The sequence below is a fragment of the Myotis yumanensis genome, unplaced genomic scaffold, assembly GCF_028538775.1.
Source record: "Myotis yumanensis isolate MYYU_CA2020_CCGP unplaced genomic scaffold, mMyoYum1.0.hap1 SCAF_2, whole genome shotgun sequence".
Classification (NCBI taxonomy): Eukaryota; Metazoa; Chordata; class Mammalia; order Chiroptera; family Vespertilionidae; genus Myotis; species Myotis yumanensis.
This window is the reverse complement of record NW_027223753.1, coordinates 99,656,609-99,668,782: the sequence shown is the minus strand read 5'-3', so window position 1 is coordinate 99,668,782 and position 12,174 is coordinate 99,656,609. Positions and strand designations below refer to the sequence as shown.

The 12,174-nt window shown below is 50.2% G+C and overlaps 1 protein-coding gene across 1 annotated transcript in view; it reads left to right on the top strand.

Moving 5' to 3' along the window:
- Nucleotides 1-12,174, top strand: part of SH3RF3 (SH3 domain containing ring finger 3) — a 273,022-nt gene that overhangs the window by 219,368 nt on the left and 41,480 nt on the right. The window lies entirely within an intron of this gene.

Genomic DNA, 12,174 nt, shown 5'->3' with positions numbered 1-12,174 from the left:
TGCTCCCACATCCAGTTTTAAAAATCCAATTATTTGTTTATATTCATTGTCTGGCCCTGTACAGAGGATGCATGCTGACCTCAGGTGGCAGTGAGGGGTGAGAAATGTGGCAGCCAGTGTAATGGCTCCTAAAGACTTCTGCGTGCAGGTGACCCGTGTCACTCCAGCTCACCTTTCAGTAGCCACAGCAAGTCCTCCAGCAGGTCCCCCTGAGGAGAACCCAGATGTTGGTGAACAGCCCCCTGTAGCACCATTCCCCGCAAAGCCTCTGTGTCTGTGTAAGTTTTCACTGCTTCACACAGAGGCCGGGAAACTGTCTGCAGACAGTGACTGCAGAAGAGCCGACACTTGCAGAGCGAGGCTCACATTTCTGTGCCAATTGCCCTTAGCCTGCCCGGGCGGCGAGTGCGGGCTCTGTGGGATCGAGCACCCACATTTGGGAAAGGCTCCCCAGCCGGCCAGGCCAGGAACAGGCTCTGTCACCAGCCCTGTGAATTCCTCAGCTTCAGAGCCCAATGGCTTACAAATCAAGACCAGGAAAGTGCCCTGTGAAATCAGTGGGAGGGGAGGTGTTTGAGATTCAACAGGGAAAACATCAAGAGAAAGTTTCTCCATGTCTTCCCTGTGTCTGAGAAGTCAGTGAGGAGAGCTGTGCATGCTAGCTCCCAGGATGTGGTTAGGATGCTCCCCATGCTGCTGGGGAGCCTTTCCAGTGTGGGGGGCGCAGTGTCTGCCTCAGTGCAGCAGTCTGCGGGCCGGGCCTGGTCGGCCCCAGGACACACCGGTCCTGTCCACAGGAGGTCGTGCTGGGGACTGCCGAGGGACAGGCACCGACCGCTCTCACCTGCCCTGCAGCCCGCAGACTGCTGCTTGGTCCAGAACCAGCGCTTAGTCTTAGCACTTTGAGAAAGTTGCAAATTTAATTCCATGTCTTATTAGGAGAAAGAAACAAACAAGTGAATGTGGGATGAATAAAAACATCTCATCCTGAAGACCTTGTGCAGGAGACTTTTCTTCAAGCAGATCTGGGAATTGCTGTGCCCCTGTGACTTATGGGCCATGCCTCTGAGTGAGGGCAGGGAACGCTGTGGCTGCCAGTGGCCTGGCTCTGCCTTGGTCGGCTGCCAGGCTTTTTGTTCATGGTGTTCAGTGTCAACTGTGTTTCTTTTGCTGCTATGACAAGGCAGGAACCACATCCACAGGTTTCTGCCATCCCTGGCAGACAAGAGAAGGGTGCATCGGGAAGGTCCCTGGCACCCCCTTGGCACCTGGGGAGTGCGGGGAGTTCTGGTGTGCACATGCTGGTCCAGGAATGCAGGTGAGCTGCTGGTCCTCCCACCCCGCACCCTGACTATCCTCTGAAGTCTGTGAGCCCTTTGTTAAGGGAGCAGCCTGTGGTGGACACAAAGAGAGGCTTGTCATGGACCCCGCCTTAGGACTCACCTGGACCACCAGCAGAGGGCATAGCTCCATGCCATAGAGCATAGAAAGTGGGAGGCACTAAATAGGTCAGCACAGGGAGAAGCCATGGCAGTTCAGAGCCAGGAGGAAACAAGAAGAACAGAGGCAAGAGTGGGCCCCAAGGATCTGCGGGGCCAGCTCCCTGGTCCCCCACATCTCCTTAAAGGCTCTGTTCCTCAGGCACCGTATTTCTGGATGGAGGGTGATGAGGAAGTTCAGAGCCTCGTCTGGGTCTCCTTTGGTCTCATCCCTTCCTCTCCTCCCAGGCCAGGCCCAGCCCCTTCCCAGAGCATACCTTGTCTCCTCTCTCCCAGCTGAGCCCTGTGCAGCCCCTTCCCCACCCCCAGGCAGCATCTGCAAGGGTTCCAGGTCAAGGATTTCCGGCAGCCTTCTCAAACTCATCTTCTCTCCTTCCTCTCTCATGAGCTCCCACACCCAGGCTGGTGTGTACACAGTGTGTGTTGTGTGTGTGTGTGTGTGTGTGTGTGTTTAACATTTTTTAAATGTCAAAAAAACTTTTTTTTCCAATTACAGTTGACATACAATATTATATTAGTTTTAGGTATACAGCAGAATGGTTGGACACATATAACTTACGAAATGATTTCCCCTAGAAGTCTAGTACCCATTTCATGCCATACATTGTTATTACAGTATTATTTGACTATATTCTCTATGCTGTATTTACATCACTGTAACTATTTTGTAGCTACCAATTTGTACTTCTTAATACTTTCTCTTTTTCACCCCTCTCATCTGGCAACCATCAATTTGTTCTTTGTATCTATGAATCTATTTCTGTTTCATTTGTTCATTTATTTTGTTCTTTAGATGCCACATAAAATTGAAATCATGTGGTATTTTTTTCTTTTTCTGTCTGACTTACTTCATTTAGCGAAATACCCTCTAGGTTCACTCATATTGTTGCAGATAGAAAGATATCACTCTTTTTTATGGCCAAATAATATTCCATTGTATATATGTACCACTTCATTATCCATTCGTCTATTGATGGGTACTTGGGTTGCTTCTGTATCTTGGCTATTATAAATATGCTGCAATGAACATAGAAATGCATACATCTTTTCAAATTAGTGTTTTAGATTTCTTCGGGTAAATACCCAGAAATGGATTGCTGAGTTATATGGTAGTTCTATTTTTGATTTTTTGAGGAATCTCCATACTGTTCTCCATAGTGGCTGCACCAATTTGCATTCCCACAAACAATGAATGAGGGTTCCTTTTTCTCCACATCCTCATCAACACTTGTTGGCCTTGGGTTTATTGATGCTAGCCATTCTGACAGGTGTGCAGTGGTATCTCATTGTGGTTTAATTTGCAGTTCTGATGATTAGTGACATTGAGCATCTTTTCATATGTCTATTGGCCAGCTGTAATGTATGTCCTCTGGAGAAATGTCTGTTCAAGTCCCCTGCCCATTTTTTAATTGGATTATTTGTCTTTTTAGTGTTAAGTTGTATGAGTTCTTGATATATCTTCAATATTAACCCGTTATTGGTTGTCATTTATTAGGTTGTCTTTTCATTTTGATGATGGTTTCCTTTTCTGTTTTAGCTTGATATAGTCCCATTTGTTTGTTTTCTGTTGTTGTTGTTGTTTTGTGTGTTTGTTTCCCTTACCCAAGGAGATATATCAGGAAAAATATTATTAAGAGCAATGTCAGAGAGTTTACTGCCTATGTCTTCTTCTAGGAGTTTCATGGTTTCGGGCCTTACATTTAAGTCTTTAATCCATTTTGAGTTTATTCTTGTGTGTGGTGTAAGAGAGTGGTCTAGCTTCATTTTTGCATGTATCTGTCCAGTTTTCTCAACACAGTTCTGATAATGTCTGCCATCACCTGCTGGCCCGACAGCCTGTGAGCTTAGCCAAGACAAAGGTATACTTGCCCCTTTTGTACCCTCAGTGCCTGGCAGGGAGCCTCTGCACAGGGGCTCTCGGATGCATGAGTGGAGGGATGAGCATTCTGAGTTAAACAAAACAGTGTTTTGAAGCCTATCCTCCCTGCAGCCTCTCACTATAGAGGAAGCACCTTCTGTCTAAAGCATAGCAGGTTGTTGTTCTACAAATACTGTACATTCTGTGCAAAGCCAGATGAAGACGTCTGTAGTTTTATGGACTCATACAGCGAAAGGGGGTTCACAATAGCTGCTGGCACCTTCTGTGGCCAAGGATGACCAAGCAACCAGTCTTTCCAAGGGAAAGGCTAGAGAGGAAGCAATGATGGAGGTCCACCTGTGACTCCTTCTCATGAAATGAGGCTCAAGGGCTAAATCTGTTGGTTCAGAGCTGAAACTTTCGAGGCCCCCAAGGTAAGAAGTTGATCCTGTAGCCCCTTTACAGGCCTGCTCTGCCCTCGCTGGTGCTGTGAGATTTCATTCCTTAAACTGGAGCTGTTTTGTGGATGCTGTTCCTCCATGCTGCCCTTTTTGGGCCACTTTCCTTACTAATGTCCTGGATGCCTCGTTAAGTTTTTGGCATAGCGAAATTTTTTGGTCCCGACCCTTGGCCCAATGAGGTGAGGGCAGGCACTAGAGGTTGCAGATCAGAGCAGAGCTGGCAAGCATTTGTCCGTAGACGGCCAGAGATGGAATGTTTCAGGCTTGTGGGCCATGTAGTATGTCACAATTGTTCAGTTCCACCTGTGTGGGCAAAAGCAGACAGGCAACAGCAAGTGTGTGGGGTGTCTGGGTGCCAATAAAGTTTTATTTACAAAAGCAGGAGGCAGCAAGGGGCCAGATTTGATCTTTGGGTGAGTCTGTCCACTCCTGAGCTGAGCACAGCCCTGAGGGAGGGGCCTGTTCACACAGCCCAGGAGGTAGCAGCCCAAAGGCTCCAGAGTCACACTGTGAGCTAACGTGGAGAGCTTGCTGGGGCGGAGTGGGCAGTGGGCAGCATGCAAGGTGAATGTAGGCCTCCTCGCTGCCTCCGTCTTAGGTGGCCAGCCAGCTTTCCCAAGGGCTGAGAAAGAACTGTTATGTTGGCAGGAAGAAAGGCCCTCCCTGTCCCAGGACAGACCATCTGGTCAGGCTTCTTAGGCTCTGACCTCCAGGCCTCCAGGCCTGCCCGTCTTCACCCTCATGATGCCACCAGGCCTCTGCCCGCCGTTGTGCTGTCCTTTTGGAGCCAAGCGGAAGACTCGGGCCATAAAGTGTTTTCTTCTGAGTTTTTCTTTAGAAGCACGTTCATGAGACTCATTTGCATTCTGTATGGAGTGGTCGTGTGATGAAGAAAATAGGCTTATTTAACTGCTCTTTGGGGTGATGAGTTTTCTGAACTCATATTAAAAATTGAACTGAGGGTGAGTCCATTTCTTCTGGGGGTTTCTTCTCAGGGTCCCAGTCTGTGCCACTGTGTTAGGAAAGCAAGGTAAAGCCCCTTTCAGCCCACCAATCCAGACCCCTTTTTCCTCGTATTGACCCTAAGAGGAAAATAAAATCACCTGGTTCCCAACTACTGCTCAGGGGCCCCATTGGAGCTGCAGCACCCTGGCCAGTTGCTCAGGGGTTAGAGCATCAGCTTCCCCCACTGAATGGTCAAGGGTTTGATTCCGGTCCAGGGTACATATCTGGGCAGGGTGCATGCAGGAGGCAACCAATCCATCCATGTCTCTCTCTCTCTGTCTCTCTCACCCTCTCTCTCTCCTTTTCCTCTCCCTCTCTTCCATTCTCTCTAAAAATCAGTGGGGAAAATACATCCTCAGGTGAGGATTAACAACAACAAAAAATGTAGCAGCAGGGTCTTCAGCCTCTGGTAACAACCTGACAGTTTAGAATCAGGGGTCCGAGGCCACAGCACTGCAGCCGGGAACTGATGCTCATTTAAATCACCAAGGCTGGGGTATTCCAAAGAGGCAGGCAGGTCACTGTAAGAAGTGATGGCAGGGTTCTCACTGACTGCTGGACCAGGGCTGTGTGAGCCCTGCAGTCTCCCTGTCCTGCCTTCTGTTGGTGGGACAAGGAGGCCTGGAAGGCGAGCAGCTGCCCCGGCCCGGGGATCACTGGCCTGCCTGAGCTCCGCCTCCTGCCTGTGCATGTGCTTGCAGGGCAGTGGGCGCAGGGCACCGGGGGCAGCATTACTGGACTCCCAGACCTGCTTTCCCCCTGTTTGCGGGCACTACGGGAGTTTCATTTGATGAGGGCACCACCTCTGACCCGTGACCTGAGCAGCTGACCCCTTTTGCATGCTTGGCTTGTGTTAAATGCTTATGGGCTGCTTTTTTTAAACATTGGGCTCAACGGGATTGCTGGAGTCATCCATTCTATGGGGTCAGTAGATCTGAGGACCAAGGCCCCAGCACCCCCAGGTTATTGGCTGGCTCCCCCACATCGGGGAAGTGCTCACCTGCCTGGGCTGAACCCCAGCGTGGTTCCATTATGGGGTCATCTGAAAAAGAAGGCCATGTGACCCTGCCTATCACAGGCAAAAACCTTCTGTGCCGAACCAGAGGCATAATTTCGTCTGCCCAGGCTGGGCTGGGCTTTGAGCCTAGTGATCTCAGAGACAGGAAGAACGTCTGTTTTGAGTCTGTGTTCCCAATTATTTTTATCTAAAAGCAGCTGGAGCCCGTTCTCCCTCCTTATTTTTATCCCTGCCTGATTTGCCTCCCTCCAAAGCTTCATCAACCCCTTAAGGCCCATTAAAAATCAAGGCAGTATTAGCGATGTGGTTATTAGGAATGAACAGGTTCCAGTGTGGGGGCCTAGGGCCCAGGAAGCCCACCAGCGTGACCAGAGCTGGAAGGGAAGGGCCACAGGAAGCCCTGGTGTTGCATTCAATCAGTCTGAAGCCAGGCTTCTCTTGTCCCGTGTGTCCTCGGAGTGATGCACTGGGGGGAAGAGCCTCCAGGCAGCCTGGTGCTGACTAGGAAGCCTGTGCGTGCATCATGCTTCCAATTCCCAGTCACCTAAAGGAGAGCTGCGTTCGTTCTGGGGCACCTGCCAGGAGTTAGCAGGGCCCTGCTGCCTCTCAGGAGGCCCCGGCGTCCCATCGGTTTCCTTCTGCTCAGCTGTCCCTGAGGGTACCCTGCACTCCCCGCCACAGCAGCATTGCTCCTCACCTCATATCAGCAATAACAGAAATGAAGGTCTGACTCTCAGGCAGGTTCCTGTCTACTGCAGGAAGTCACAGTCTGTTTCCCTCTGGGCTTTGTACTGCACATGCAGGGGCAAGACAGGAACACACGCTCAGCCAGCGTCTGTTTTAGATATTCTCCATCTTGACCTTCAGGAAAAAAGTGTTTTCACAAGTGTGGCCTCTCTGCTCCTCCATTCCAGCTTTAGGTAAGAGTCTGCTGTGAAATCCCACACATTTGCTTGATAGTATTTGCCATATCAAGTTTCAAACGAGGGCCAGGTTTCCAGCAACGCTGCCAGGATGCACTGCCCTGAGGCTGTCTCTAGGTGCAGCTCTTACCATGCGCCTGGGCAGCCCTCCTTCCCTAGTCCTTCCTGACCCTCCAAACACTGCCATGTGGTGTGTTCTGTGTGTGGGTCACCCAGCGAACTTGGCAGATGCTGGCAAAGATGGGTTCTTGAGCCTTAACACTGCACTGTCCACAGTCAGCCAGCCTCTCCCTCCACCTGACATACAGGTGTCCGTCTCCTCTGGCTGTCCTGGCCAAAGGCGTTATTGCCTCTTACTGAGTTACCACTTGAGTGGCCCACACAGGCTGCCTTTTGGTCACAGCAAGACTCAGAGCAGTCCCTGGTGCTCTGCATGTGCAGGGCTGGGCAGGCTGTTTCAGTAGAGTTTATTTGGACAGAGTCATGGGGTTGAGGTTCCTCTGAGCCAGTCATCATGTGTATCTGCTGTGCTTGGTGCCCAGGTAATGGCTTCCTCCTGTGAGCTGCCAGTAGTCACCTGGGCCAGTCCTCAGGGACACTCCGTGGTCTCCTCCTGTCTGCCCCTGGCATCCCCATAAAGATGGCACATGTGGGATCCAGGAAAACAAGGATCACCATCACCCAGAGCTCGCTCTTAAAACAGGTCTCAAATAACTTAACCTTATTATTCTTTTTATGACTTGGACAATGTATCAGAAAGCCATTTTGCTTATTGGTATTAAAATGATGAAAAATTTGAACACATAGATTTAAAAATAATTATCCCAAATCCCAACTCCCTTAAATACCAATGTTTATCATCTATGATAATAAAAGCATAATATGCTAATTAGACTGGACAAAGCTGGGGCTGCGAGGAAAGCCTGGGTCTCAGGTGCCTGCCAGCGGCCAGAGGGAAGCCCAGGTCCTGGTGCCAGAGGGAAGCCAGTGCTGGCAGCCGGGGGAAGGAAGGCCTACTCTTGCACAATGAATTTCGTGCATCAGGCCTCTAGTTTGGTATATAAATCTCCAGACCATTTTTCCCTGGAAATACATGCATCTTTTACAGAAATGAGGTAAGCCTACACATGCATTTCTCTAGCCACCTTTTCCATTTGAGGCACTTCACACAGCCCTCCATACCTCTTGGTGTGAATTCCCCTTACCTCACGGCTGTTTGCTGTGCATGGTGTCATCTGCCATCAAACCTTCTGGCATGGGACACTTGGGTTGCTCCAAATTTTCTATATTATAAATAGAAATTGTTTGCAGATTTTAGGGTTCATTGTTAGCAAGAATTGCCAGCCCCAGTGAGTGTCTGCACCCCCACATTGAAGGGCTTCTCTGGCCTTCATCTCTCCTGACCTTCCACAGCATTCAGCATGGTTGTCAACAGCTTCCTGGAAAACTGTTGCTCCCCTGAACCCAGAAACACCAGTACTTCTTGCTTGTTTTCTGTCCCCTTTGCCAGCTCTCCTGCCACGTTGGTCGTCCACAGGCCATCCTCTCCTCACCCCACTTTCCCTCAGGCCATTTCACCCACCTCCTACCCTGGCTTCAGTAATAATAGCAGCATTTATTGAGGGCTTAAATTAAATTATCTCACTTAATATTCCAACTAACATAGAAGACAGGAGCCTTTATGACCTTATTTTCTCATCTCTCAGGCATATCTACCTGTCCTTTATTAATTTTCAAAATTTGGGAAACCATTGGCTCACATATTTTGCCTGATTTTTCAATTGCTTTAGTTGGGAGGGTAAGTTCCATCCCTGCTGCCACATAGTTGAGGGCAGCAGCCCTGACTCCTACTTAAACCTGAGAGGTGGAGGCTCTGTGTCCAAGGTCACACAGACACGAGCTCACATACTTGAGTGCTAAGAACTTAACTGGCAGGCTGCATTGCTATGTAGACAAGCTACATGCCAGTGATCCCCAAACCTCCACCTGCAGGCCTGTCCCCTTTGCTCAGCTGGCATTGCTTCATCCTCACGTCACCATCTCCAAGCATGTCAGTCTCCACACGTCCAACTCTGATGGGTCCCAGATCTCACACTCCCTATCTCTGCACATGACACCCCCATCTGGCCAGCTACCAAGGCCAGAAACTCCGCTCACCATCCTCCCTTGTGCCCTTCAGCTCATGACTCCACTAGTCCTGTTGGGAGAGGAGGGAATATGGACTCCCAAATATCTGACCCCAGAACGTGAATGTGTTACTCTACTAGGCAAAAGGGGCAAGGAACCTGAGATGGAAGATTATGCTGGATTACCCAGTGGCCCCAATGTAATCACAAGGTATTTATAAGAGGAAGACAAGAGGTTTGGAGTCAGAGAGAAGATGATGTGATGGAAGCAGAGGTCAGAGAGAGAGATGTGAAGGTGTTACGTTGCTGGCTTTCAAGATAGAGGCAGAGGCCACCAGCTGAGGAAGGACTGGGGGGAGCAGGTGGCTATAGAGGCTGAAAGAGACCAGGCATGGATTTTGCCTGAGAACCTTCAGAGGGCACAGTCCTGCCAACCTTTGTGTTGGGACTTCTGACTTTCAGAACTGTCAGATAGTGTATCTGTCTTGTTTTCAGTCACTAAGTGTGTCATGACCTGTTAAAGCAGCCATGAGAAACTCATGCAGACGACGTGGTGAGTAGGCACATGGCCTCCAGCCTCCAACTGCCCGAGTTCCAGCCCAGCCATGGCCATATATTGGCATGAATGTGAGCCATTCACCTAACTTCTCTGTGCCTCAGATCCTCATTTTATAAAATGCTGATAAACAAACACCCACTTTATAGGCTTATTTGAATATTAAATGCATTATTCCAGAAGAAATGCTGGTGAGCTCTGGATGGGGGAGTGGTCTTTATTATTTTTGCTGTAATTGTTCTTACCCACCACCTCCTATACATGCCATACCTCCTCCATCCCCATGCCCTTAACCCAGACCTGACCTTCCTCATGCTTCCTGAGGGGTCCTCCTGTGAGGCATGGGTCTGACTCTGTCTCAGTCTTTCTCCTGCCAGCCTTCCAGGGCATCTCTGCCCTCAAGGTGAAGACCAGAACCCTCCCAGAAGGCCTCACACAGACAGGCTCTGGGCACTTTCCCTCACCACTCACTTTTCCTTTCTTTCAGTTTCTTCAAACTTGCTGAGCTTGCCTTTGCTAGCCCTTGCTGGACAGACTACTCTGCTCCTCCTTCACCATCCGACCCCCACCACCTCATCTAACGGGCCCACTCCCTGCTCACAGAAGCCCTCCCTGGCCACACCCTCAGGTGAGGTCCCAGTTGTATATCCCTGTGGCCCTGCACTACTGGGACCCCCATGTCTATAATGACATGTCCAGTGCTTGTCATCCCCCGTGCAAGCCCACAATGGGCATAGAGCCAGTCCTGACAATCGGTGGTCAGCAGACGTCAGTGAGGACCTAGATCATGCCTCATGTAGGCAGAACAACCCTACAACTCAATTGACTGTCACACTACTTTCTTGCTTGTATGCAGAGCCGAGGGGGGAGGCAACATTTCTCATCAGCTCACCGACCAGGTCTGACTTTGCTCAGCTGACGAGTGGCACACGGGGTGCTCCTAGGCCTCGGCTATCACCTCCAGCATGGAGCCACCTGCCCGTGTCTGAGTGAGTGAGTGAGTGAGTGAGTGAAGGGCCCTGACATCCTGCCCACACCTTTCTCCAGGGACCATCCAAGAAGGGACAGCTGTGGGGGAACCAGCACTAGGGGTGCTTGTCCATACCCCAGGGGAGGAAGGGCCTGGAACCAGTGCCCACCTCAGCCTGCAGCCTGTGGAGGATGTCCCTGGCCAGCTGTGGTGAACTCCTCCAGCATCTTGAAGGAAAACATTCCCAAGCTTTGAAGGTGAATGCCCTCTGGTCTGTCTCCCCTCCTACGCTCAGCAGGTGTGATGAGCAGACAGAAGTCCCCCACATCTGTCAGCAGAGGAATGTCCCCCACCTTTAGCCCATTCCCACACGGCACCCCAGGAAGCAGCATCTTGCATCAGCCACAGGGATGCTTGGGGAGGGGCTGCCTCTGGGAAGCAGTCTCTCGCAGGTGCTGGAGCTTGGAGTGGGAAGTCCTTTGAAACTTCACGGTGTCTTGGAGAAATGAGGGAAGTTACGCTTCTGTATTGCATGCTCTCATTCTGCCAGGCACTTCGTTGTTTAAACAAGAAGGAATAGAATTTCTAACTTCTTAGAGGTTGTAGATGTGCTGTGGTTTCCGGCACCTTTCATGATCCCTGGTGGAGGAGGGAAGTCGACCACCCAGGAGGGATTGGAAGGTTGCCTTAGCACATGTAGCTCATCAGCTAAGCAAGGGCAGTGAATAGAGTTTTACTAGTTCCCTGGGGCTGCTGTAACAGTACCACAAACTGGGTGGCTTAATAACAGTTCTGGAAACCAGAAGTCCAAAATCAAGGTGTTGGTGGGCAGGATTGGTTGCTTCTGGAGGCTGAGGGAGAATCCATCCCAGACCTCTCTCCCAGCGTCTGGTGGCTACCAGCAATCCTTGGTGTTCCTGAGCTTATAGATGCATCTCTCCAGTCTCTGCCTTGTTCTTCAAGTGGCCTTCCTTCCTCTCAGGTCTCTCTGTCCTCCTTTTCTCTCTCTCATGAGGACACTTGTCATTGGATTTAGGGCCCACTCTATTCAAGGGTAATCTCATTTTAAGATCCTTACCTATATCTACAAAGACCTTTATTCCAACAAGGCCACCTTCACAGCCACTAGGGGCTATAACTTGGACGTATCTTTTGGGGGACACAATTCAGTTCATTGTGGCTGGGTCTACAGGGGCCTCTGTGCAGGAATCGCCTCAGCGAGATTATGCACAGCCCAGATCTCTCTGCTGGCCCTTAACCACTTCCCTCAGCCGGCTTAGCATGCACCTGATTGTAAGGAACTATCTAGAAGCAGACGTCCCTCCAGTCATCTCCTTGCACAAGAAACCCTGAAGCTGGCTGCGGTGGGACATGCTAGGCTCTGTCAGTCCTGTTGCCCTACAACCTGCCCTCTGTCCACAGCCAAAGGACCAGCTTTCTGTAGAGATTACTCTTCAGTTCCTGGGAATGCAATTTTTCAATGAGCGCAGGCTTTATAGCATGAAAGGTTTTGTCTGGATTTTCTTTTTACAAACACAAGAATAATTCATTCAAGCTCTAAGAATAAAGATGCACTTCCCGAAACTGCCTTCTTCCATATTCAGCACAGAGTGGTGCTGATGGACCCAGATGCAGGCACAGAAAGGGGTTCTGAGCAGCTGCTCCAGGAGGGCTCTGGAGAGCTGCCGTGGGCCGTCATTGGGCGCCAAGCTCTCCTCAGTATATGGGAAAAAAACGTCATTAACAACCCAGGCAAGT